Source organism: Mobula birostris, chromosome 18 (assembly GCF_030028105.1).
Source record: "Mobula birostris isolate sMobBir1 chromosome 18, sMobBir1.hap1, whole genome shotgun sequence".
Classification (NCBI taxonomy): Eukaryota; Metazoa; Chordata; class Chondrichthyes; order Myliobatiformes; family Myliobatidae; genus Mobula; species Mobula birostris.
In genome coordinates this window covers 16,039,002-16,066,932 of record NC_092387.1, presented here as the reverse complement: position 1 = coordinate 16,066,932, position 27,931 = coordinate 16,039,002, and the positions used below count along the sequence as shown (strand labels likewise).

General features: G+C 41.2%; 1 protein-coding gene across 1 annotated transcript in view; it reads right to left on the bottom strand.

Annotated features, from left to right (window-relative positions):
• The window catches only part of LOC140211971 (fibrillin-1-like), a 460,859-nt gene that overhangs the window by 267,798 nt on the left and 165,130 nt on the right, over positions 1 to 27,931 (bottom strand). The window lies entirely within an intron of this gene.

Below are 27,931 nucleotides of genomic sequence, written 5' to 3'. Positions count from 1 at the left end.
GGCATGTGTTTCTGGGAAAAATGAGGAAGGTGCAGGACATGTGTATTCCAAAAAATGAAGAAATACTCAAATGGCAAAATAGTACGAAGGTAGCTGACAAGGGAAGTCAAAGCTAACATAAAAACAAAAGAGAGGGCATACAACAAAGCAAAAATTAGTGGGAAGATAGAGGATTGGGAAGTTTTTAAAAACCTGCAGAGAGTAACTAAAAGAATCATTAGAAGGGAAAAGATTAAATATGAAAGCAAGCTAGCAAATAATATCAAAGTTGATAGTAAAAGCTTTTCAAGTATGTAAAAAATAAAAGAGAGATGAGAGTGGATATAGGATCACTAAAAAATGAGGCAGCAGAAATAATAATGGGGGAGAAGGAGATGGCAGATGAATTAAATGAGTATTTTGTGTCAGTCTTCACTGTAGAAGACACTAGCATTGTGGCCAGATGTTGTAGTGTGTGAAGGAAGAGAAGTGAGTGCAGTTATTATTACAAGGGAGAAGATGCTCAAAAAGCTGAAAGACCTAAAAGTACATAAGTCACCTGGACCAAATGAACTGCACCCCAGGGTTCTGAAAGAGGTAGCGCTAGAGATTGTGGTAGCATTAGCAATGATCTTTCAAAAATCACTGGACTCTGGCATGGTGCCAGAGGACTGGAAAATTGCAAACATCACTCCACTCCTTAAGAAAGGAGGAAGACAGCAGAAAGGAAATTATACACCAGTTAGCTTGACCTCAGTGGTTGGGAAGATGTTAAAGTCAATTGTTAAGGATGAGGTGATGGAGTACTTGGTGATACAGGACAAGACAAAATCAGTATGATTTCCTTAAGGGAAAATCTGCTTGATGGGCCTGTTAGAATTCTTTGAGGAGATTACAAATAGGATAGATTAAGAGGATGCATTGGATGTTGTATATTTGGACTTTCAGAAGACCTTTGACAAGGTGCCACACATGAGGCTGCTTACCAAGTTAAGAGCTCATGGTATTACAGGAAAGTTACTAAGATGGTTGGAGCATTGGCTGATTGGTAGGAAGCAGCGAGTGGGAATAAAAGGATCCTTGTCTGGTTGGCTGCCAGTTACTAGTAGTGTTCTGCAGGGGTTGCTGTTGGGAGCACTTCTTTTTATGCTGTATATGAATGATTTAGATGATCAACTAGATGGCTTTGTTTCCAAGTCTGCAGATGATAGAAAGATTGGTGGAGGGGGAGGTAGTGCTGAGGAATCAGAAGGACTTAGACAGATTAGGAGAATGGGCAAGGAAGTGGCAAATGAAATATAATGTTGGAAAATGCATGGTCATGCACTTTGGTAGCAGAAATAAATGTGCAGGCTATTTTCTAAATGGGGAGAAAATCCAAAAATCTGAGATTCAAAAGGACTTGGGAGTCCTTGTGCAGAACACCCTGCAGGTTAACTTGCAGGTTGAGTCGGTGGAGAGGAAGGCAAGAGGTCTAGAATACAAGAGTTAAGATGTGATGCTGGGGCTACGTAAGGCACTGGTGAGGCCTCACCTTGACTATTGTGTACAATTTTGGGCTCCTCATCTTAGAAGAGATGTGCTGGCATTAGAGGAGAAGGTTCACAAGCATGATTCCAAGAATGAAAGGGTTATCATACAAGGAACATTTGATGGCTCTGGGTCTGTACTCACTGGAATTCAGAAGGATGAGGGGGATCTCATTGAAACATTTTGAATGTTGAAAGGCCAAGACAGAGTAGATGTGAAAAGGGTGTTTTCCATGGTGGGGGAGTCTAGGACAAGGGGGCACAGCCTCAGGATAGAGGGGTGTCCATTCAAAACAGAGATGCAGAGAAATTTCTTTAGCCAAAGGGTGGTAAAATTGTGGAATTTGTTGCCACGTGCAGCTGTGAGGGCCAGGTCGTTGGGTATATTTAAAGCGGCGATATATAGGCACTTGATTGGATATGGCATCAAAAGTTAAGGGGAAAAGGCCGGGAACTAGAGTTGAGGAGGAGGGAAAAAAAAGGATCAGCCATGATTGAATCAACACACATCAAAGTTGCTGGTAAACGCAGCAGGCCAGGCAGCATCTCTAGGAAGAAGTACAGTCGGCGTTTCAGGCTGAGACCCTTCAGTTAGACCCGTTGTTTGAGCCATGATTGAATGGCAGATTAGATTCAAAGAGTCAAATTGCCTAATTCTGCTCCAATGTCTTATGGTCTTATGCTCTTCTTGCCAAATTATTCCAATACAGTTGTAACATATAACTATTTATGAAAATGCCCAGTTAAGTGCCTTCCACTAATATATATGACAAATTCAAGCTGATTACGACTCAGCTAGACTAATCTTCTCAGCTGTAGTTCATCTGGACAATAGTAATGCCAACTTCAGGCTGCTGTTTATTGACTACAGCTCAGTATTCAAAAATTCCCTCAATCTAATCAACAAACTCCAAAACCTGGGGCTCTGTACCTCCCTCTACAACTGGATCCTTGACTTCCTCACTGGGAGATCACAGTCTGTGTGGATTGGAACTAAAATCTCCTCCTCGCCGACGATCAACACTGATGCACCTCAAGGATGTGTGCTCTACCCTCTCTACCCCCGACTGTGTGGCTAGGCACAGCTCAAATGCTATCTATAAATGCCAATGACTCAACTATTGTTGGCATAATTAAAGATAGTAATTAGGATGCATACAAGAGTGTGAGAGATCAGCTGGTTGAGTGGTGTTGCAGCAACAGCTTACACTCAATGCCAGTAAGACCAAGGAACTGATTGTGGATTTCAGGAAGGGAAAGCGAGGGAACACCCATCAGTCCTCATCAAGGGATCAGAAGTGAAAAGGGCGAGCAGTTTCAAGTTCCCGCATGTCAACATCTCTGAGGATCTATTTGATGCAATTACAAAAAAAAAGCATGACAAAGGCCATATTTCATTAGGAGTTTGGGGAGATTTGGTATGTCACCATAGATTCTTGTAAACTTCTATAGACATACCATAAGGAGCATACTAACTGGTTGCATCACTGTCTGGTATGGAGGGGACACTGCACAGCTTTGGAAAATGTAGCAGAAAGTTGTAATCTCAGCCAGCTCCATCATGGGCACTAGCCTCCCCAGAATCCAGGACACTTTCAAAAGATGATGCCTCAAAAATGCAGCATCCATCATTAAGGACCCATCACCTAGGTCATACCCTCTTCTCATTGACGCCATCAAGGAGGAGGTACAGGAACCTGAAGGTGCACACTCAATGTTTCAGGAACAGTTTCTTCCTCTCCGCCATCAGATTCCTGAATGGACAATGAAGTCGCGAACACTACCTCAGCATTTTTCTCTCTTTTCTTGCACTGCTTATTTAATTTAGTTTTTGTTTTTTATACAGTATATAGTTATTATTGTAATTTAGAATTTTTATTATTATATATAGCAATGTACTGCTGCCATAAAGCAACAAATTTCAGGACACATGCCAATGTTATTAAACCTGATTCTGAATCTAATTCTGAGCTTTAGCAGGACTTGCAAGGTATCACCTCCTACAAAGCAAAATCAAATAGCATAAATGGCAATGACATATCACTCTCTGATAAGCTTTTTATGCATGCTTTAAGAGGGAGAATAATGACACACCCATGAGTGCCAAAAGCACCTGATAATCCTGTCTCAGTCTTAGACATTGACATCAAAACACCCTTCAAGAGGTTGAATCCTCTCAAGCTGTCAGACTTTGACAGTATACCTGGTCAAGTGCTAAAAGCCAACCTTGACCAATTGGCTGGAGTATTCAGGAATATCTTCAATTACTTGCTTCTGCTGTCTGAAGTTCCCAACTCACTCATGATGGCATCAATTGTACTGATGCCCAAGAACAGCAAATTGATCTGCTTCAACAACTATCATGTGGTAGCAATTACATTCATTGTAATGAAGTGCTTTAAGAGCTTGGTTATGACTCAAATCAACTCCTGCCTCAATAAGAACCTAGGCCCTGTTCAAATTACCTATCACCACAGTAGCAGAGCGTCCATGATATCTCATGGACACTCTGCTCTGCTCTGGATTAGCTGGACAACGAGAACACATATATCAGGCTGTAACTGACTACAGCTCAGTGCTCAACACCATCATAACCTCAAAACTATTATAAGCTCCAAGACCTGGGCCACTATACCTCCCTCTTTCACTTGGATCCTCAGTTTCCTCACTGGGAGACAACAACCTGTACAGATCGGAAACCTCTTCTCCTTGTCAATGACCATCAACAGAGGTACCCCTTAGGGCTACATAATTAACCCCCTGCTCTACTCCCTCTGTAGCTATGACTGTGTGGCTAAGCATAGCTCTAATGCCATTTACAAATGCACCAATAACAGTTCTGTGTTAGCAGAATCATGAATGATGGCAAAGAGATGTACAGGTCAGCTGGTTAAGTGGTGTCATAACAATAATCTTGCGCTGAATGTAAGCCAAACCAAGGAACTGATTGCGAACTTTAGTGAGAGGAAGTCAGACAACCTAGCACCATTCCTTAATGAAGAGTCTATCATGGAAAAGACGGTGAGCTTCAATTTCCTGGCGATCTAACCTGGGCTCAGCACATAGATGCAAATGAAAAGAAGGTGCATCACTGTCTCTACTTTCTCACAAGTTTATGGAGATTTGGCATGACACCAAAGACTCTGACAAACTTCTACAAATGTACACTGGAAAACATTCTGAATGGTTGCTTCAAAGTATGCTATGAAAACTCTAGTGCACATGAATGCAAGAGACTACAGATTCAAAGATTCAAAGTGCATTTATTATCTAAGTATGCATGCAATATACAACCTTAAGATTCCTCTTCTCACAAGCAGCCACAAAACAAAGAAACATCATGTAACCCATTCAAAGAATACATCAAACACGCAATGCGCAGAAAAAAAGAACAAATCGCACGAATAGCAAAAATGAGCAAATAATACTAAACACAGAAAATTAAACATCAAACCACAGAGTAACTTAAGCAATCTAGAAGTGTTCAGTTTAGTTCAACTTAGCACAGTGTTGTTCTTGACTGCAGGCTGCAGAGCCAGTCTGACCCAGTCAGTCGCACAAAATAGCAATAAAAAAAGGCGTAGCCAGAAACCAGAAACATATATAACATGAACATTTTTATATATCATATAATTGAGCATGAACATTATTATATAACATATAATAGAGCAAAAATTAGTGGGAAGTTAGAGGATTGGGAAATTTTTAAATACCAACAGAAAGCAATTAGAAAAGTTATTAAGAAATTAAAGATGGAATACGAAAGTAAGCTAGCTGATAATATTAAAAAGGATACCAATAGTTTCTCAGACACATGAAGTGTAAAATAAGAGTGGATATTGGACTACTGGAAAATGATGCTGGAAAGGTAGTAATGGGGAATCAAGGAAATGGCTGATGAACGGAATAAGTATGTTGCATCAGTCTTCACTGTGGAAGACACTAGCAGTATGGTGGAAGTTCCAGGTGTCAGGAGTCAGAAAGTGCGTGAAGTTACCATTACTGGAGAGAAGGTTCTTGGGAAACTGAAAGGTCTGAAAGTAGGTAAGCCACCTGCACCAGACAGTGTACATCCCAAGGTTCTGAAAGAGGTGGCTCAAGAGATTGCAGAGGCATTAGTAATGATCTTTCAAAATTAACCAGATTCTGGAATGGTTCCAGAAGACTGCAAATGTCACTCCACTCTTCAAGAAAGGAGAGAGGCAAAAGAAAGGAAATCATAGGCCAGTTAATCTGACCTCAGTGGTTGGAGTCAATTGTTAAGGATGTGGTTTTGGGGTACTTGGAGGCAGATAATAAAATAGGCCATAGTCAGCATGGTTTTCTCAAGGGAAAATCTTGCCCGACAAATCTGTTAGATTTCTTTGAAGAAATAACAGGCAGAATATAGAAAGGAGAAGCAGTTGATGCTGTGTCCTTGGATTTTCAGAAGGTCTCTGACAAGGTGCCATACATGAGACTGCTTAACAAGCTACAAGCCCATGGTATTACAGAAAATATCCTAGCATAGAAAAAGCAATGGCTGATTGGCAGGAGGCAGAGTGGGAATAAAAGGGAGCCTTTTCTGACTGGTTGCTGGTGACTAGTAGTGTTTCACAGGGATCTGTATTGAAACCAATGTCTTTTAGTTATACTTTATTGATCCCGAGGGAAATTGGTTTTCGTTACAGTTGCACCAGAAATAATTAAATAGTAATAAAGCCATAAATAATAATAATATGTAAATTATGCCAGGAAATAAGTCCAGGACCAGCCTATTGGCTCAGGATGTCTGACCCTCCAAGGGAGGAGTTGTAAAGTTTGATGGCCACAGGCAGGAATGACTTCCTGTGAAGCTCAGTGTTGCATCTCTGTGGAATGAGTCTCTGGTTGAATGTACTCCTGTGCCCAACCAGTCCATTACGTAGTGGACGGGAGACATTGTCCAAGATGGCATGCAACTTAGACAGCATCCTCTTTTCAGACACCACCGTCAGAGAGTCTAGTTCCATCCCCACAACATCACTGGCCTTACGAATGAGTTCGTTGATTCTGTTGGTATCTGCTACTCTCAGCCTGCTGCCCCAGCACACAACAGCAAACATGATAGCATTGGCCACCACAGACTCGTAGAACATCCTCAGCATCATCCAACAGATGTTAAACGACCTCAGTCTCCTCAGGAAATAGAGACGGCTCTGACCCTTCTTGTAGACAGCCTCAGTGTTCTTTGACCAGTCCAGTTTATTGTCAATTCGTATCCCCAAGTTATATATCCCTATGGTTTATGTTATATGTCAATGACTTACATGATGAAATTGATGACTTTGTTGCACAGTTTGAAGTTGATATGAGGATAGGTGGAGGGGCAGGTAGTTTTTGAGGAAATAGGGAGGCTACAGAAGGACTTAGACAGATTAGGAGAATGGGCAAAGACATGGAAGATGGAATACAGTGTTGGGAAGTGTATGGTCATGCACTTTGGGAGAAGGGGTGACTATCTTCTAAATGGAGGGAAAATACAAAAATCTAAGGTGTAAATGGATTTGGGAGTCCTTGTGATTTCCTAAAGGTTAACTTGCAGGTTGAGTCTGTGGTGACGTTAGCATTCATTTCAAGAGGACTAGAATATAAAAACAAGGATGTAATGTTGAGACTTTATAAAGCACTAGTGAGGCCTCACTTGGAGTATTGTGAGCAGTTTTGGGCACCTTATCTTAGAAAGGATATGCTGAAACCGAGAGAGTTTAAAGGAGGTTCACAAAAATGATCCAGGATTAAATGGCTTGTCATATGAAGGGGATTTGATGGCTCTGGGACTGTATTCACTGGAATATAGAAGAATGAGGGGTGCCCTAATTGAAATGTATCGAATGGTAAAAGGCCTTGATAGAGTGGATGTGGAAAGGATGTTTCCTATGGTGGGAGTGTCTAAAAGCAGAGTATGCACAGCTTCAAAATAGAGGGGAGTCCTTTTACAATGGAGATGAGGAGGAATTTCTTTAGCTAGAGAGTGGTGAATCTGTGGAATTCATTGTCAGCTGGGGAGGCGAAGTCATTGGGTGTATTTAAGGAAGAGGATGGTAGATTCTTTATTGGTCAGGGCATGAAGGGATATGGGGGGAAGGCAGGAGAATGGAGCTGAGAGGAAAAATGGATCAGCCATGATGAAATGGTGGAGCAGACTCGACGGGCCATATAGCCTAATAGTGCTCCTATATCTTATGGTCTTATGAACTGCGGAGTCCTCAGTAAATTAGCCCAATCTGCAAACCGTACTGATCAAAACCAAATACTCCTGCACCTTTCTCCGACAGCAGCAAGCAAGAGGGAGATAGAGACTGATCAAACACAGGTAGATGGCACTGAATACCTGCTCACCTTCTCCTCTCATTCTTGTTGATTTCAATCCTGCCTGACACTTTAATTGGTGTGCTGGTTGAGAATTAGGCCATTAGGCCATTCTCAACTTCACTTTCAACCATGCTGAATTCCCTCAGAGACAGCAAAAGTACCAGATTTCTCATTCAGCCCAAAAACACACTATCAAAATGTAAATTACAGGCTCCAATCATGCACAAATTAGTAGGAGAAGTATATTTAAAAGAATTAGAAGAAAGGACTGAGCAGATTCCATCACAGGGAATCTCTTCATTATCGAGGACACCTTCAAAAGGCAATAGCCCAGGAAGGTGGCATCCATCATCGGGGATCCTTAATTCGTGGGCTATGTTGCCATCAGGCAGGAAGTAGAGAAACCTGAAGATCTATACCTCAACGACTGCTTTTTCCCCCACTGCTATCAGGTTCTTGGAAAAAAACTAATTTTACCTCAGAATATACTTACCTCAACTTGAACTGATGCTGTTATTTTTGTTTAATTTGCAGTGCAATTATGTTAATTTAAATTTATGTGTTTATGTTATTGAATTATGCTGCTGATGCAAAAACAGCTAAGTTTCATGGCACTTCTACTCTGGGTATGCATGCCCACGACAATAAACTTTAACTTGAGCACAGATATCAGCAATGTCCAAGGTCCTTAGTCTTTGGCTCTAACATGGAGAAGAGCTCAATTTCAGCAGCGAGGTGAGATTGGCAGTATTTAACTGAATGTGGCAATTTTAGATAAATTGCACCAATATTCAGAAATAACAATTCAAAAACTAATCAGTAAACTGGTTGAGTGGAGTATAAATATTTGTATAGTCTGTTATAGTAAACAGTTAATTTCTACATCATGCCCTTTAATTGGTTCTAAATTATGATCCCTTAATGTCCTTCACTCACATTCAGATGCGCAAACCTACATTGAGCGTGAAATCAGAAAATAGTAGCACAGACATCAAATCAACAAAGAGGGTTGATCAGAGTCATGATCTGCTTTGTTTACAAAAGTTCATTTATTTCTAATATTGAGACTTCATTATCTCCTGTGCTTTCTCTACTTTCTTGTTTTAGCCAGTTTTCAGGATACAAACTGATTTTACATAAAAGTGAACTTTTTCCTTTGAATAACTTGTTATCAATTAATACTAACCTTCCTTTTAAAATTGTAAGAAATCAGTTTACCTATTTGGGTGTAACAATTACCAAGAATTATAAATACCTATTTAATGAAAATGTTCTTACCTTATTGAATGTTGTAAAAAGGACACTATCAAACTGGTCACCTTTTTCGTTATCCTTGATTGGCCGAATAAACTCTATTAAAATGAATATTTTACCTAAATTTATATACGTTTTTCAGGCATTACCCGTTTTTATTCCTAAATCTTTTTTTGATTCTCTCGATTCTATTATATCTTCTTATATATGGAAAAACAAACATTTAAGAAGAATGGAGGTTCAGCTTTACCAAATTTTAGGTTTTATTATTGGGCAGTCAATATATGAAATCTTACGTTTTGGACATATTATACTAACCGTGAGGACTGTCCGATATGGGTTTCCTTAGAAGCTAACTCTGTTAATAAATTTTCTATTATTTCTCTTCTCAGATCCTCACTCCCTTTATCCTTTAGTAAACAAACTGAAAACTTGGTAGTTAAACATACTTTGAGGATCTGGGTACAATTTAGGAAATCCTTTGGTCTATTGAGATTTTCTTTGTCTAGTCCCATTTGTCCTATTTTTTAAACCTTCGATGACCGATTCAGTTTTTAAAGAATGGGATAGATTGGGTATTAAATGCTTCCAGGATTTGTTTGTTGGAGGAAGCCTTCTTTCGTTTGAGCAACAGTCAGTTAAATATCGTTTACCCAAAACTCACTTTTTTCATGATTTACAAATTAGGGAATTTCTGCATTCTCAACTACATACATTTCCTATAAGTTCCGATAAGGACTTATTAGATGTAATTTTTAATTTGAAACCTTTTTATAATGGTTCAATATCCAATAATTATGGTATGTTGCTAGGAATGAGAAATGTTCCTATGGACAAAATTAAAAATCTTTGGGAACAAGATTTACAGACTTCAATCTCTAAGGAAACTTGGAATGAAATTTTTAAATTGGTTAACACTTCATCGTTACATGCCCATCATTCCCTCATACAATTTAAAGTGGTTCATAGGGCTCACATGTCTAAAGCTATCTTGTTTTGATTCGGATATGTCTCCTTTCTGTGATAGATGTAATAATGGAGAAGCTTCATTAATTCACATGTTTTGGACATGTCCCAGCCTTGAAAGATACTGGAAGGAAGTATACCAAATTTTCTCGGTACTTTTTAAGGTAATTTTAAGCCTAACCCTTTGACCACATTACTTGGTATTGTTGGAGGAAAAGACTTTACTTTGGAGACACCTGATTTGCATATTTTGGCTTTTATCTCTCTTATAGCTAGGAGAGCACTCTTGCTTAAATGGAAGGATGCTGTTCCGCCTACTCATGCTCAATGGCTATGTGATGTTATGTCATGCTTAAATTTAGAGAGGATCTGTTGTTCAATTTTTGAATCTAGCCAAGACTTTTATACATTGTGGGGACCATTTTTGAGTTACTTTCAAAACCTTTGATTTGTTGTAAAAGTACAGATGGTGGCTAATAATATATTTTATTATATGATTAGGGTTGCTTCCCCTTTTTTCTTGCCTTTCTTAACAGCTCTGACTTTGGTAGTGGGTTTAGATTTTTTTTCCCTGTATAACAAAATTATTATATTTCAATATTTTGATTTAATTTAATTTTTATGAATACAGGGTTTTGTGATTGTGATTTTATTTTTAATGCAATGCAATTAGTACTATTTAATTTTTTTATTTTGACTTATTATATATATCTTCTTGTACTCTGTATTCTTCTATGCAGAAACTAATAAAAACATTGAAAGAGAGACAAAAGTTCAGTAGCCGAAAACTGCAAACTGTATTATAGACAATAGACAATAGGTGCAGGAGTAGGCCATTCGGCCCTTCCAGCCAGCACCGCCATTCACTGTGATAATGGCTGATCATCCACAATCAGTATCCAGTTCCTGCCTTATCCCCATAACCTTTGATTCCGCTATCCATCTCTTTCTTGAAAGCATCCAGAAACTTGGCCTCCACAGCCTTCTGGGGCAGAGCATTCCATATATCCACCACTCTCTGGGTGAAAAAATTTTTCCTCAACTCCGTTCTAAATGGCCTACCACTTATTCTTAAACTGCGGCCTCTGGTTCTGGACTCACCCATCAGCGGGAACATGCTTCCTGCCTCCAGCGTGTCCAATCCCTTAATAATCTTATATGTTTCAGTAAGATCCCCTCTCAGCCCTCTAAATTCCAGAGTATACAAACCCAGTTGCTCCAATCTTTCGACATACGACAGTCCCGCCATCCCGGGAATTAACCTTGTGAACCTACGCTGCACTCCCTCAATAGCAAGAATGTCCTTCCTCAAATTTGGAGACCAAAACTGCACACAGTACTCCAGATGTGGTCTCACCAGGGCCTTGTATAGCTGCAGAAGGACCTCTTTGCTCTTATACTCAATTCCCCTTGTTTTGAAGGCCAGCACGCCGTTAGTTTTCTACACAGCCTGCTGTACTTGCATGCTTGCTTTCAGTGACTGATGTACAAGAACACCTAGATCTCGTTGTACTTCCCTTTTTCCTAACTTGACTCCATTTAGATAATAATCTGCCTTCCTGTTCTTACCACCAAAGTGGATAACCTCACATTTATCCACATTAAACTGCATCTGCCATGCATCTGCCCACTCACCCAGCCTGTCCAAGTCACCCTGCATTCTCATAACATCCTCCTCACATTTCACACTGCCACCCAGCTTTGTGTCATTGGCAAATTTGCTAACGTTACTTTTAATTCCCTCATCTAAATCATTAATATATACTGTAAACAGCTGCGGTTCCAGCACTGAACCCTGCGGTACCCCACTGGTCACCGCCTGCCATTCCGAAAGGGGCCCGTTCATCGCTACTCTTTGTTTTCTGTCAGCCAGCTAATTTTCAATCCATGTCAGTACTCTGCCCCCAATACCATGTGCCCTAATTTTGCCCACTAATCTCCTATGTGGGACTTTATCAAAGGCTTTCTGAAAGTCCAGGTACACTGCATCCACTGGCTCTCCCTTGTCCATTTTCATAGTTACATCCTCAAAACATTCCAGAAGATTAGTCAAGCACAATTTCCCCTTCGTAAATCCATGCTGACCCGGACCGATCCTGCTACTGCTATCCAGTTGTGTCATAATTTCATCTTTTATAATTGACTCCAGCATCTTTCCCACCACCAACGTCAGGCTAACCAGTCTATAATTCCCTGTTTTCTCTCTTCCTCCCTTCTTGAAGAGAGTATTGTTACATACCTCGTGGGTATCTTGTGACTGTCTTATGACCATGATGTAATTGAGTATCGTGAGCATGATGTAATGGTCTTGTGATGGTGGGGTGATGTAATTTTCCTGCCAGTGTGAGGTCACGTGATGACATGTTCTCAACAGGTATGTAACAGGTACATAACTGTTGTTACGCAGTTGATTCTTTGTTTTTTAATTCATCAATTACTCTGTTATACTGCGTATTCGTCTCATGACGCAGCTTCGTTTTAAAGTGGAGTTTTACTTTCTATTGTAAGTCTAGTATTGGAGAGTGAAGACCTTACTAAAATACAGGAACCTGAAGGATTGAGTACAGTTGGTGTCATTCGGCGGTTTAATACAGGATTGACCTTATTGAATCTTCGTTCAGAAATAGTGACCTGCAACTGAGATAACTCCTGTAAGATCAGGAAGGTTTGTGCAGTGTTCATTCGCCAGGAAAAGATCAGTTCCTTTAAGCCGTTTTATTTCCTTTGTTGTGAATTCTTTGCACAGAATCAGCAGTAATGTCATGTCTTCGAAGAAATCCATTTCCAGAGAAGTCTCTCCTTATTGACTGTGTAAATCACATGGACTTTCGAATTTACCATTTTAAGACTGTGTTTGAATTTACCACTTTAAGAACTGTTCCAGACTTGCGTATAGCAGTTAACTTCCGGTTAAGTTAGTCTTTTGAATACTTTTCGCTATTGTTGAGCAGAGTTTAATAAATGTTTATGTTTGTTTTTAAAACCTGACTCAATTCTATATTCATTGTTGCTGGTCACGTGACAGTATATACAAAGCACTCTCAGTGAGAAGTATATCCGGTTCTCAGCTGCTATTTTCAAATACAAAGCATTTAAAAGAAAATTGTACATGCTCTCCAACTGAGTTCCCTATGATTGTATACAGCAATACACTATTTTGTAAATGTTAATATTATGTAAATAATTTTTAAGTTGAATAGGTACAAGCTGGTCCGCTACTCAAGGAACCAACCAGTACTTCCTATTGCATGGTTATGAGCAAACTGGTCTGTAAGCTTCTTGAAATGTATTGGAAAGGAACTGGCAAAATAAAAAGATACCACCCATGATTATAATTTTCCTGTTTGTCAAGAAGCATGGTGATGATAGATGAAGTTGACAGCATAGATATTATAAATATTCTGTGAACAGAAGTCCATAGCCTCCTCTACTGCTGTGATGAGGCCACACTCATGGGGGAGGAGCAAGACTTTATACTGTATTCTGTCTGGGTAGCTTCCAACCTGATGGTATGATCAGCAATTTCTCAAACTTCCAGTAATCGTCCCCCCTCTTCACCATTCCCCATTCCTGTTTCCCTCTCTCATCTTAACTCCTTCCCTTCCCATCACCTCTGTCCGGTGGTCCTCCCCGTTCCCTTTCTTTCATGGTCTCTGTCCTCTCTTATCAGATTCCCTCTTTGCCAGCCCTTTATCTCTCACCAATCAACTTCTCAGCTCGTTATTTTATAAAATTAATTGATTAACTAATTGGTTGCAACCAATAAATTGAAGTTAGGATCAATGACAGCAGCCACTGGGGAAGGGATGAATCAGCGCGTGAGAAAAGGGCCGTGGTTTTGCTGAGTAACACCTGCCTCGGTCCAGTGGTGGGCATTTTCTGGCTGCCTTGCTTACCGCTTCCGTTCGAAGTTTGTTCTCCGGTCGGTCACCGGGAGGGGGTTCGAGTGAACGAGCGAAAAAATTGATTGCCAGGAAAAACAAGTGTCGGGTTCAGGGAAACAGAGTGGAGAAGGAGCGGGATAGGGATTCAGGAGCAGAGGTAGGCAGCTGGGGAGAAATGGATTACTGTGAAGGGAGAAATAAAGGGAATGAGGAGATAGTGAGGGGACAGATGAATGAAAACTGAGACAAAGGGAATAAAAGAATAAGAAATGACAGTGGAGAGAGTTTTGAAAGTGAGGAAGATGAACAAGTTCAGAGAGAAGGTGTTGTCATAATTAGGTTTAAAAGAAGGCTCAAGGAAACATGAAGAAAATTAACCCATTTGTGCTAACAACAACTCTGGCAAATAAGATAGGAGAAATAGTATTTGCAAAAGCCCTTAATGATGGCAACCTATTGGTAAGATGTGCAAATGAGGAACAACTTGAGAAAGCACTCAAGCTAAAAGAGATAGGAAAATGCAAGGTGGAATACACAGGGAGGGTGGGAGCACGAAATGGCAGTGGATGTAAAAGAGTGATCACGGAGGTACCAATGAGTATAATTATGGAAGAGTTAAAGAGGAATATCAAAGGAGGAAAAGTAATGAATGTTCAAAGACTGAAACCAACAAAGGAGGGAGTGAAAAAGGAAAATGAAACAGTATAGATTGAATTGAAGAAGAAAGAGTGCCAAGGAAGGTGTTCCTGGGTTTCATGAGTTACCCAGTAAGGGTGTATGTGCCAAAGCCATTGAGGTGCTATAATTGTCAAAGGTTTGGACACATAGCTAAAAACTGTAAAAGGCAGAGGAGATGTGCTAGATGTGGGGGTGATCATGAATATGGAAAGTGCGGAACAGAGTGCAACCAAAATGCTGCAGTTGTGGAGGAACTCATACTGTGGCATATAGTGGGTGTGAGGTTTTGAGACGGGAGAATAAAATTCAAGAATTAAGAATGAAAAGAAAGATCACTTATACAGAAGCTGTAAGAATGACAAGAGAACAGAATAATGCTCCTAATGAACAAGGAGCAATATGGATGCGAGATATGCAACAAAGAACAAATGACAGGACTTATGTAGACAAAAAGGCTCTAGTAACATTCATTGCAGGAGTGATTACTAGTATGGCTGAGGTAAAGTCAAGAAGTGACAAAATTCAGCTGGTGGTCAAAGCAGCAGTGAACCATTTAGGGTTAGTAGGACTGACATGGGAAGAAGTGAGGGAGAACCTCACTAATCAGTCAAGCCAGGAAGTGTCATAGGTTGATTTAATACTAATTATGGTGATTCTTTTGCAATGGAATGCAAAGAGCTTACTGGCCAATAGCCAGCAATTCAAGCACTTTATTAAAGAAATGGTTGTAAAACCAGATGTAGTGTGTATTCAGGATACTTGGTTGAAACCAACTTTAGACTTTGTGGTATATGGGTATACAATGATAAGGAAAGATAGAAATCTAGGGGGAGGAGGGGGTTGTGCTATGTTAATCAAGCAAGGTATACCATATAGGGTATCGGCAAAAGGAGATGATCAGGAATACATAGTGGTGGAAGTGTGGGAGGGAGGGGAGGAAGTGGTTATGATTAACTACTACAATCCATGTAAAAGTTTGGATTTGGGCAGCCTATTAAGGATACAAGGACAAAACAGACATAAAATAGTGTGGTGTGCAGATTTCAATGCTCACAGCACAATATGGGGGGATCCGATTACAGATTCAAATGGAAAAGTAATTGAAGATTTGATGGAAGAAAGGGATCTGGTGTATATGAATGATGGTAGAGGAACAAGGATAAATGTAACAACAGGAACTGCCTCAGTATTAGATATTACGTCAGTGTCTAATACCTTGGCTGGAGTTAGTAACTGGGGAGTTTGGACTGCTTCAGCAGTAGGCACTGATCACTACCCAGTTTTATGTTCAGTGGGTGAAAGAGTTGAAATAGGACCAGGTGGTGGAATCCCAAAGTGAGTGTTTGGAAAAGCAGACTGGGGTAAGTTCCAGAAGTTGAGTGAAGAAGCATTGACAAGGATTGACATTTCTGGAAATATAGATGAATTAAACAGTCAGGTGACTTCAGCAATTATTACGGCAGCAGAAGGATCTATACCCAGGAGTAAAAATAGGATGAATAGAAAATTGGTACCATGGTGGACAGAGAAACGTTGTCAGGCTGTAAAAAACAGAAGTAGAGAATTCAGGCTAGTTAAAAGAACCCATAATATGCAGCATTTGATTCAATATAAGAAGGCACATGCAGTGGAGAGAAGAACTACACATCAAGCTAAAAGGGCAAGTTGGAAGAGTTTTTGCAACAAAATAGGAAGAACAACACCTGTGGGAGAGGTATGGGGAATGATTAAGAGAATGGGAGGAGATAGAAGGGATTGGGAATATCCAGTAATGATATCTGAGGAGGAAACAGCAGTCTCCAGTAGGGATAAGGCTGAGTTCATTGCCAAGTCGTTTGTACAGATACACAGTTCAGAAAATTTGTCTGAAGAAGCGAGAAGGAGAAGGACAAGGGAAAGAACAACGAGTCAACACCCAGGTGTGTTAAACAAGCAGGAAGAAACTGATGATATAATTGATGATCCATTTACATTGGCAGAAATGATGAGAGCAATAAAGATATCGAGACCAACCTCCCCAGGGAAAGATCTGATATGCTATATTATGCTAAAAAATCTAGGAGAAGGAGCGCTCTTGAAGTTGCTGCATTTTTATAACAGAGTGTGGAAGGAGGGAAGATTACCAAGTGCATGGAAAGAAGCAGTAGTAATTCTGATAAGAAAACCTGGCAAGGATCCGTCAAAACCCACTAACTACAGACCAATAGCATTAACATCAAATAGATGCAAGATAATGGAAAGGATGATAACAGAAAGGTTATCGTATGAGCTTGAGAAGAGGGGAATGCTGGCAAGTTATCAGAGTGGTTTTAGGAAGGGAAGGAATTCCATGAACTCAGTGATAAGGTTAGAGACTGAAATAAGAAAGGCCCAGGCAAATAAAGAGTCAGTAGTTGCAGTGTTTTTTGACATAGAAAAAAGCCTATGATATGATGTGGAAGGAAGGACTGTTAATTAAATTGCACAAGATGGGGGTTGGTGGGAGAGTTTTTAATTGGATAAGAGTTTTTGTTTGGTAGAAAAATTCAAGTTCGGATTGGATCAGAATTATCAAAACAGTACATAGTGGGAAATGGCACACCTCAAGGTAGTGTGATTAGCCCGTTACTTTTCATCATTACAATCAATGATGTCTTCACAAAGGTACCAGTGGATATAGGTAGGTCATTGTTTGCGGATGATGGGGCCTTGTGGAAAAGAGGCAGGAACATGGACCATATAATCAGGAAACTACAAAGAACAACTGATGAAATGGTGGAGTGGGGTTATGATTGGGGATGTAGATTTTCAGTAGAAAAAAACTCAAACTATATTTTTCACCAAGAAAAGAACTGAGGTAGGGAAGAAGTTAAAGATGTATGGGATTGAATTAGAAAGGGTTGGATCATTTAAATTTCTGGGATTTATATCTGATTTATGATTAACATGGGCAGACCATATCAGGAAAGTTGAGGAGAAATGTGAAAAAGTAATAAATGTGATAAGATGTTTGACTGGTAGGGAATGGGGAGCAAGTTGTTCAGTGTTGAAGAGAATATATGTGGCTTTAGTAAAATCTGTGTTGGACTATGGAAATATAGCATATGGATCAGCATCTAGGTCTCTTATAAGGAAACTGGATGTGATTCAGGCTCAGGCTTTGAGAGTGCGCAGTGGGGCTTTTAAAACATCGCCAGTATCAGCTCTACAGGTAGAAGTGGGAGTAATGCCTTTGGAACTAAGAAGGGTGTAATTGATGGCAAACTACTGGGCTAGTTTGCAGGGGCACAATGATTCTCACCCTGCAAAAGAAGTGTTGCAGGGGTGCTGGGAAAATGGGAGGTTTCAGAGCGATAACTTTAGTCGGGTAGGGAATGACATTGCTAAAGAATGTGGAGTGTTTGATCTAAGGATAAGTCCTTCAGTAGTTTATCCAGTCGTAGTTCCATGGAAGATTGGACGGCCTGACATAGACTGGCATTTGTTAGAGGTAAAAAGGAAAGGGAAATATAAAACTGATTTGGTAAGTGCATTTAACTGTCATGTGATGGAAAAGTATAGTGATTATACTCAGATTTATATGGATGGTGCTAAGGAACCTGAAACAGGAATGACAGGGTTTAGGGTGGCTATACCAGCAAAGGAAATTGGAATTATCAGAAGAACATTTAATAAGTTAGGGGTGTTTACAGTGGAGATGCTGGCAGTGTTGGTTGCGTTGCGATGGGTGGAGAAAGCTCGACAAGTCAAAGTGTTGATATGCTCTGATTCATCCTCAGTTCTAGCAAGTTTAAGGTCTTTTCACTCAAACAGTCAGCAAGATATACTTTATGAAGTCCTTCAGTCAGTCACAAGAATTGCAAATCAGGGAGGTCAGGTAAAATTTCTATGGGTTCCAGCACATGCAGGGGTGAAGGGGAATGAGAAGGTGGATGAGTTGGCAAAGAGGGCGTTAAAGAAAGAAAATACAGAAATGCACATTAGTATCAGTAAAGCAGAGGTTAAGTGTGTAATCTGGGAAAAAATCAACCAAATGTGGCAAGAAAGATGGGTCAGGGAGGGGAAAGGGAGGCATTTATATCAAATACAAAAGAGTGTTGCAGGTACTAGGGTAGGTAGTGGATACAGAAGAGAGAAAACTGTGTGGAATAGGTTAAGGCTGGGGCACTGTGCATTAAACAAAACATTGAAAATGATAGGGAAACACCAGACCGGGTTGTGTGAGGAATGTCAGGAAGAGGAGTCAGTAGAACATGTAGTTCTGAGTTGCAGGAGGTATGGGATGCAGAGAAAGATGATGAGAATTAATCCAAGGGAATTGGGGGTGCAGGAATTCACATTAAAAGGGTTGCTGGGCGTGGGTGAGAGAGCACAGGTCAGGGTATTTCTAGCTTTCTTAAGGGGTACAGGGGTTTTTTATATGATGGATAAGCAGGAATAGGGTACTAGGATGGCCAAAGATGGGAGGTTAAAGTGCAGGATAGGGTATGCGTGTGTGATTGGGTGAAGGGATTTAAAATGCAAGTCTATTGCACACTCTGGAGCAGAAGGTGGCAGTAATGCACCATTAAGCTGGATGCCAACCACCGTAATACAAGACGAAGAAGAAGAGGAAGACAGCAGCCACTGTGGGAGCAGGGAGCTGAGGCTTTGGCATGAATAGGTGGAAAAAGGGAGTGGAGGCTAATGTGATGTTCTAGTAAATTCTCTCTTTCTTATTGCACAGTTGGAGCAGTAGGGATGACAGGGTAGTAGAGTGCTCCTCTTGTAGGATGTGATAAGTTAGGGAAAATTCCAGTGTTCCTGACTACACCTGTAAGAAGTGCATCTGGCTGCAGCTCCTTACAGACCATATTAGGGAACTTAAGCTGGATGAATTCCTGATCACTCGGAAGGATAAGCAATATACTGTAAACAGACAGGAGTTATAGGGAGGCAATCACATCTAGGATGTAGGTAGCTGGCTAACCATCAGGGAGGGAAAGGTGATACAGTCCGTGCAGAATTCTTCTGTGGTTATTTGGTCATTCCCCTCAATAGCAAGTATAGTACTTTAGTTCTGTTAAGGATCAAATGACCTGCTGGGGACAGCCACAACGGACAGGTTTCTGGAACTAAACTCAAAATGAAAGTGGGAAAAGAGGAGTGCAGTAATGGTGGGGAAGATTCACTGGCTAGGGGAACAAACAGGAGATTCTATGGATGAGAATGAAATTACTGGATAACAAGTGTCAGTCAAAGATGTTTTGGATTGAGCCACAGCATTCTAAAGGGGGAGAGTAAGCAGCCAGAAGTTGTAGTCCACGATGACAAAGACAGGAAAGGTGCTGAGGTCCTGAAAGTTAGTTCAAGGAGTTGGGTGCTAACTTAAGTGAGAGGACCTCCAGAACAGTGATCTCAGGATTGCTACCCATGCTACATACTGGTGAGGAAAGAAATAGGAATATAATACAGTTTACTTTACTTTATTGTTGCCAAACAATTGATACTAGAGCGTACAATCATCACAGTGATATTTGATTCTGCACTTCGTGCTTCCTGGAGTACAAATCGATAGTAAATGGTAAAAATTTAAATTATAAATCATAAATAGAAAATAGAAAAGGGAAAGTAAGGTAGTGAAAAAAAGCGAGAGGCAGGTCCAGATATTTGGAGGGTACGGCTCAGATCCGGGTCAGGATCTGTTCAGCAGTCTTATCACAGTTGGAAAGAAGCTGTTCCCAAATCTGGCCGTACGAGTCTTCAAGCTCCTGAGCCTTCTCCCAAAGGGAAGAGGGATGAAAAGTGTTTTGGCTGGGTGGATCGTGTCCTTGATTATCCCGGCAGCACTGCTCCGACAGTGTACGGTGTAAAGTGAGTCCCAGGATGGAAGACTGGTTTGTGTGATGTGCTGGGCTGTGTTCATGATCTTCTGCAGCTTCTTCCGGTCTGGGACAGGTCAACTTCCATAGCAGGTTGTGATGCACCCTAGAAGAATGCTTTCTATGGTGCATCTATAAAAATTAGCGAGGATTTTAGGGGACAGGCCAAATTTCTTTAGCTTTCTCAGGAAGTAAAGATACTGGTGGGCCTTCTTGGCAATGGTCTCTGCTTGGTTGGACCAAGTCAGGTCATTTGTGATATTGACCCCAAGGAACTTAAAGCTTTTGACCTGTTCCACTTGCGCACGACCGATGTAAATGGGGTTGTGCGGTCTTGCTGACATTGAGGGATAGGTTATTGTCTTCGCACCATGACACCAGGTTCTTAATTTCCTCTCTGTACTCAAACTCATCATTACCTGAGATACGGCCTACAATAGCGGTGTCATCAGCAAACTTATATGTTGAGTTTGATGGAAACTTGGCTACACAATCATGGGTGTACAGTGAGTACAGCAGGGGGCTGAGTGCACAGCCTTGTGGGGCACCAGTGTTTAACTTGCAGCCATGGAAATAGTACAGGAAGGAGGGTTTCAGATTTCTGGATTATTAGGGTTGTTGAGCGCAGTGGGACTAATATTCTAAGATGTGTCTATTTCAATGAAAAGAGTATTGTTGGTAAGGCAGATGCTTTGATGCTGTAGCTATTAGTGATACTTAGTTGCAGGAGTCTCAGGACTGGCAGCTCAATGTTCTAAAATTCTGTTGCTTTAGTTATGATAGAGTGGGCGGCATTAAGGGGGGGTTGCTGTTATTCATACACACATTGTCATATAGCTCTACAGCACAAAAACAGGCCCTTCAGCACATCTAGTCCATGCTGAACTATTATTAACGCAAACACGAGGAATTCTGCAGATGCTGGAAATTCAAGCAACTTTGATCTGAACTATTATTACTTAGTTGCGTTGACTTGCACGTGGGTAAAAGCCCTCCATACCCCTCCCATCCTTGTACTTATCCAAACTTCTCTTAAAGGTTGAAATGAAACCCACATCTACCACTTCTACTGGCAGCTCTTTCCACACTCCCACCACCCTCTGAGTAAAGAGGTTTCTCCTCTTGTTCCCCTTAAACATTTCAACTTTCCCATGACACATGATCTCCAGTTCTAGTCTCACCCAACTTCAGGGGAAAAATCCTGTTTGAATTTACCCTATCTATACCTCTCATAACGTTGTATACTCTATCAAATCTCCTGTCATTCTCCTACTCTCCAGGGAATAAAGTCCTAACCTATTCAAACTTCCCCTATAACTCAAGCCATCAAATCCCCACAACATTCTTGTAAATTTTCTCTACTTTTCCAATCTTATTGATATCTTTCCTGCAGGAAGGTAACCAGAACTGAACACAATACTCCAAATTCGGGCTCACCAATCTTGTACTCAATGCTTTGATTCATGAAAGCCAATGTTCCAAAAGCTCTCTTTACGAGCCTACTTACCACTTCCAAGGAATTATTGATCTGTATCCCCAGATCCCTTCTTTCTACTGCACTCCTCAGTGTGTTACCGTTCACTGTGCAAGTCCTACCCTGGTTTGTCCTTCCAAATTACAACACCTCACACTTGTCAGCATTAAATTCTATCTGGCATTTCTCAGCCCATTTTTCCAGCTGGTCCATATCCCATTGCAAGCTTTGATAGCCTTCCGCGCTGTCTACGCCACTAATTTTGGTGTCATCTGCAAAAGTACTGAAATTTACAAACCACTGATGAAACAGGCCAAAGCAGTTCTAAAGGTGGTGAAAACTTGGCTGAGAGTGCAAGTCTCTACACTGTAGGACTGCTTTGATAATACAAATTGGAGAAAGTTTAGGGAGGCTGCTACCTACAGCAACCATGTTAACTTCGAGGAATATGTGGATTCTGTGACCAGCTACATAGAGAAGTGTACTGAGGATGTTACCATCATGAAAAGCATCCAGTCAAGGGGAAATCAGAAGCTAAGGCTTACTGCAGAGGTCTGTGCATAACTGAGAGATCATAATGCTGCCTTTAGATCGTGGGATGTGACAGCTCTCAGGGAAGCAAGAACTGTGCACTCCTGCTCCATCAAGGAGGTAAAATGGGAGAATCCTCATAGAATTTACAGGCACTCCTGCGATACCTGAGACACAAGGCACTATTAGCAGGGAATTCAGAGGATTACAGGCTACAAGTCTAAGCTGTGCATCAGTGACCAGGATGTTTTACTCTCTGAGGGGCTGAATGTCTTCTGTGCCCAGTTCGATGTGCAGAACAAGGTGCTGGTGAGGAAGGCACCCTCCCCCCACCCCCCGCCAGAGAGCAGACACTCCGCCTGGCTGAAGCTGAGGGGAGGAAGACCCTGGTCAAAGTCAATCCACGCAAGGCTGTGGGGCCCAATAATATAGCAGGTCGGGTTCTTATCAACATCTACATCCCTCTGGAACAATCCACTGTCCCCTTGGTTTTCAAGGTGGCAACCATCATTCCAGTGCCAAAAAAGGTGACAGTAGCGTGCCCAAATGACTATTGTCTGGTGGAATTAACATCAACTATAATGAAATGCTTTGAGCGGCTGGTCATGGATCACATTAAAGCTTTTCTCCTGGCTTCACTAGACCCTTTCCAGTTCACTTATTGCTCAAATTGATCCACTGACGACGCAACAGCTTCTGCCCTCCATTCTGTCCTATCCCATCAGGAAAATCCAGTCTCATATGCCAGCCTACTGCTTATAGACTTCAGTTTGGCGTTCAACACCATCATAACCCTAAAACTGGTGGGGAAACTGTCCTCGCTGGCTCTCAACACCTCTCTCAGCAACTGGATACTGTATTTCTTAATAGTAAGTCCACACTCAGTCTGTACGGGCTGCAACATCTCTAGTTCCAATTCACTGAGCAGTGGTGCTCCCCAAGGCTGTGTGCTTAGCCTGCTGCTATTCACACTGCTGACATGACTGCATTGCAGGATCCAGCTCAAACCACGTCATCGAGTTTGCAGATGACACAACAGTGATTGGACTCATCAAGAACGATGCTGAGACGAAGTATAGAGAGGAAGTGGAGTGGCTGGTGGTTGGTGTAAGAAGAAAAACCTAAGGCTGAATGTGGAGAAGACAAAGGAAATCATTGTGGAATTCAGTAAGGTGCAGATGAATCATCCCCCTCTGTGAATACATGGCTCTTCTGTAGAGAGAGTTAAGTGCACCAAGTTTCTGGGAGTTCACATCATGAATGACCTCTGCTGGTCCCTTAATATCAATCCCTGAACAAGAAGGCAAAGCAGCGTCTCCATTTCCTAAGAAGATTCAGGCAAGCAAGGCTCCCCTCTCCCATCTTAACTGTGTTTTACAGGAGCACCATTGAGAGTGTCCTGACTAGTTGCATCACCATCTGCTATGGGAGCCACCGAGCATCAGACCAGAATCCTCTACAAAAGGCTGTGAAAATGGCTGACAGGATCATAGGGGTCTCCCTACCATTCCTCAGGAACATTTATCAGGGGCACTGTGAACACTGACCACCTAGTATTATTAAGGATCCCACCCATCCACGTTTGACTTTCTACCATCAGGCGAGAGACTTCGAAAAACAAGAACGGTCAGGATGAGAAACAGTTTCTTACCCTGCTGCATCGTATTCAAAGTGTGACTGGTTAATCTGTTAATATTTAATATTATTGCACGTAGTTTGTTACTTATGTGTGATCCATCTGTAGATTTTATCTTTACCTTCATAAGTTATCGTGCGTTATGTGTACTGCTGTGCTTTACACGCTGGTTCGGAGAAATGTCTCGTTTCTAGATAGATTATATCGTTATATACATATGTATAGTTAAATGACAATAAACTTGATGACTTGAAATTGTAGGGGCCCTGGCACAGAGATATTTAAAACCTCCTCAGCCATGGGTGAGGTGCTGGAGTTCTGGAACATAGCTAATGTCGTTCCGATGTTCAAAAAAGCTCTAAAAATAAGTCAGAGAATTATAAGCCAGTGAGCCCGACATCATTTGTTGGTAAATTATTGGTAGGTATTCTAAAGGAAAGGATATATATAGTAATACCTGAATAGATAGGGCCTGATTAGGAATAGTCAGTATGATTCTGTATATGCTATGTCATGTCCAAGCAAGCTTAGAGTTTTTTGAGAATGTTACCAAGAAGGCTGATTAAGGAAAGGGAGTGGATGTGGCCTACATGTACTTTTAGCAAGGCCTTCGATATGTCCTGCATAGGAGGCTGGTACAAAAGTTTATGCCACCTGGCATTCAGAATGAAGTAGCCAATTGGATTTAACACTGGCTTAACAGAGGAAGCCAGAGACTGGTGGTGGAAAGTTGTCTTTCTAACTGGGGTCCTGTGACAAGTACTGTGCTGTAGGAACCAGTGCTGGGTTCACTCTTGTTTATTTTTTATTTTATTTCAAGATTCAATGCAGAACAGGCCCTTCTGGCCCACTGAGCAACACCGCTCAACCAACCGATTTAACCCTAGCCTAATGACAGGACAATCTATAATGACCAATTAACTTATTAACACAGTCTTTGGACTGTGGGAGGAAACCAGAGCACCTGGATGAAATCCATGCGAACACAGGAAGAACATATAAACTTTCTTCTGGAGGACACCGGACTGAACTCTGAACTCCAATGCCTGGAGCTGTAGTAGTGTCCCAAACATCATCTATATTAATAATTTAGATGATAATGTAAACTAGACAGGAAATTTGTGAAAGACATTAAGATTGGGGGTGCAATGGACTGCAGAGATGACAATCAAACTTTGCACCATGATTATGACCAAGTAGAAAAATGGGCTGAAAAAAATTGCAGATAGAATTTAATGCAGACAAAATTCAGACGTTGCACTTTAGGACAAACCAGAATAAGATTTCCACAGTGGATGCTGGGGCACTGAGTTATACAATAGGACAAAGGGACCTCTAAATACAGATCCATAATCCCTTGAGAGTGATATCACAGTTAAATAGGATCATAAAGAAAGCTTTTGGAATACTGCCCTTCATAAATCGGACCACTGAGCACAGGAGTTGGGATGTTATGTTGAAGTTATATAAGACATTGCTGAAGTAGAAATTGGAGTATTGTGTGCAGTACTAGTTACCTACCTACAAGAAAGATATCAATAATTGTAAAAGTGTGCAGGGAAAATTTACAATGATGTTGCCAGGACTTGAGGACCTGAATTACAGGAAAAGGTTAAGTAGGTTAGGACTTTATTCCCTGGATCACTGGAGGATGAGGGAAGATCTTATAGAGGTATACAAAATTATCAGGCATACAGATAGCGTGAATGCATGCAGGCCTTTTCCCCCTCAGGTTTGGTGAGACTGAACTAGAGACTATAGATTTAGGATGAAATGTGAAATAATTAAGTGGAACCTGAGGGAAAACTTCTTCACTTAAAGAATGGTACAAATCTGGAATGACCTACCAGCAGAAGGTGAGCACTAATGGTGAGGACACAAAGGTACGATCAAAGGAGATGGAGGACCGCATTGAATTGGTGAACAATATTCAGGGATTCATCTTCGAATCTGAATGAATATACCACAGTTGTCACCAACCATAAAGACCTGTGTGGATGAGTTGGTGCCTTTGAGAACATACCAGACATACCCAAACCAGAAGCCGTGAATGAACCAGGAGGTTCCCAGTTTGCTAAGGGCTAGAGCTGTGGCGTTCAAGACTGGTGATCCAGAACTCTACAAGAAGTCTAGGTACGACCTACAGAAGACTATTTTAAGAGTCAAAAGCAATTCTGATTTAAGTTAGAGATGGAACTGGATGCACATTGGCTCTGGCAGGGTTTGCAGGCAGCCATCGTGAATGGCTGTGATGCTTCACTCTAGATGAACTCAATGCTTTTTATTTATCCATGCTTTGAAAGGGAGAATAAAATGATACCTATGTGAATCCCTATAGCATCTGACAACCCTGTGATTTTGTTTCAGAGACCAAAGTCAGAATATATTTACAGTGTCAGAAAGTCAGAGGGTGAACCCTTGCAAGATGTCAGACTCTGGTATACCCGGCCCGGCAGGGCATGGAAAACCTGTGCCAACCAACTGGGGTGGGAGTGTTTAAGGACATCTTTGATCTCTCCTGCTGCAGTTGGAGGTTCCCATTTTCTTCAAAAATGTATCAATTATGATAGTGCCCAAGAAGAACAGGATAAGCTCCCACAATGACTATCGCCCAGTGGTATGCACATCTACTGTGATGAAGTGCCTTGAGAGGTTGGTCATGGCTAGAATTAACTCCTACCTAAGCAAGAGACTGGACCCGCTGCAGTCTGCATAGTGCCACTATAAATCTACAGTGGATGCAACCTTACTGGTTCTCCACTTGGCCTTAGACCACCTGGACAACAACCAATCCCTACATCAGGCTGCTGTTGATTGATTACAGCTCAGTGTTCAACACCATCATCTCCTCAGTAGTAATCAACAAGCTTCAAAACCTGGACTTCCATGTTTTCCTATGCAAATGGATCCCTGAGTTTCTCATCAGCAGACTACAATCAGTGTGGATCAGAAATAACACCTCCTCGCTGGCAATCAACATTGGTGCATCTCCAGGATGCATGATCAATCTGCTGCTCTACTCTCTACAGCAATGGCTGTGCGGCTAGGCAAAGCTCAAATACCATCTATAAATTTGCTGATAACACAATATATTTGACAGATTCTCAGATGGTGCCAAGGATGCATACAGGAGAGAGATAGATCAGCTGGTTGAGTGGTGTTGCAGCAACAACCTTGCACTCAGCATCAGTAAGATCAAGGAATGAGTTGTGGACTTCGAAAAGGGGAAATCGCAGAAACACACATCAGTTCTCATTGAGGGATCAGCAGTGGAAAGGGTGAGCAGTTCAAGTTCCTGGGTGTCAACATCTCTGAAGATCTATCCTGGGCCCACATAAAATGCAGTTATGAAGAAGACACATCAGCAGCTATATTTCATTAGGAGTCTGAGGAGATATGGTAGGTCACCATAGATTCTAGTAAATTACTACAGACGTACCATAAAGGACATACAACTGTTTGCATCACAGTCTGGTATGCAGAAGCCACTGCACAGGATCGGAAAAAGCAACAAAGGGTTGCAAACTGAGTCATCTCCATCATGGGTAATAGCCTCTCCAGGATCGAGGGCATTTTCAAACAGCAATGCCTCAAAAAGACATCACCCATCATTAAGGAACCCCGTCATACAGGACGTACTCTCTTCTTACCACCACCATCAGATGATGTACAGGAGCCTGAAGACACACACTCAACATTTTAGGAACAGCTTCTTCCCCACCACCATCAGATTTTCCATGAATACTACCTCACTATTTTTTCACTACTTACTTAATTACATTTCCTATTGTAATTTATGGTTTTTTTATGTTTTGCGTTGTATTGCT